Genomic DNA, 813 nt, shown 5'->3' with positions numbered 1-813 from the left:
ATGTATGGGAAACCTTCAATAAGTTGTAGACTGTTGTAGATAATATAATACTGTAACTGACAAATTATATGATATGGATGGTGGAGAATTTTGTTTGAGAAAGACATTTTGGAATGATGATTTACGGTTCTTGGAAAACTTTATTACGACGAAAGCTAACCGAAGCTCGAGAAGGAGTGAGCACTAATGAAGAAGGCTGAAGCACATCAGGCACGCATGCCACGTGGTAGGATTACAGCTCAAGTCTCGCTATCAGATTGCGTCGGCGTTGAAATTTTGAAGCGATTTATTGGTGATAAGGGTGCCAGATGAATATGGAGTTAGTAGCCAATGCTCTGCCAAAGCCACGACTGATAGTCTGATCCCTTCATTACCATGAGTGCCCAGCACTAAAGGGTCCATGATCTGGCTTTACAGCCACTGGTCATAAACCAGGCTTAAACTGTGAGAAGAAAGTTTTAACCAGTGCTACGAATTCGTCAAGCCGAAGCACATTTGCGAATTTATCGTTCATTCTCTTCATAAAACTTTGATAGTTCTGTTGCAGTTTAGGGTCTATTCAAGACCAGCTGGGTTCGAATCGCAGCCCGCATGCACACCATACAAGCCACGGACACTTATCGTAAATTAATATGGGATTTTATCGCATATTCCTTACACCTGCTCACCTATCAGTAATCTCAGGCTATTCATATGATAATATATCAAGTGTTGAGTTTCATTAACTCATTATGTCTATATAGTCTCATTAATATGGTTAATAATGAATGTGCTTCATTACTAAAATTAGCTTCAATACTACTTGTAGTTCTG

The sequence above is a fragment of the Nilaparvata lugens genome, chromosome 5 (genome assembly GCF_014356525.2).
Source record: "Nilaparvata lugens isolate BPH chromosome 5, ASM1435652v1, whole genome shotgun sequence".
Classification (NCBI taxonomy): Eukaryota; Metazoa; Arthropoda; class Insecta; order Hemiptera; family Delphacidae; genus Nilaparvata; species Nilaparvata lugens.
This window is presented reverse-complemented; position numbering follows the sequence as displayed.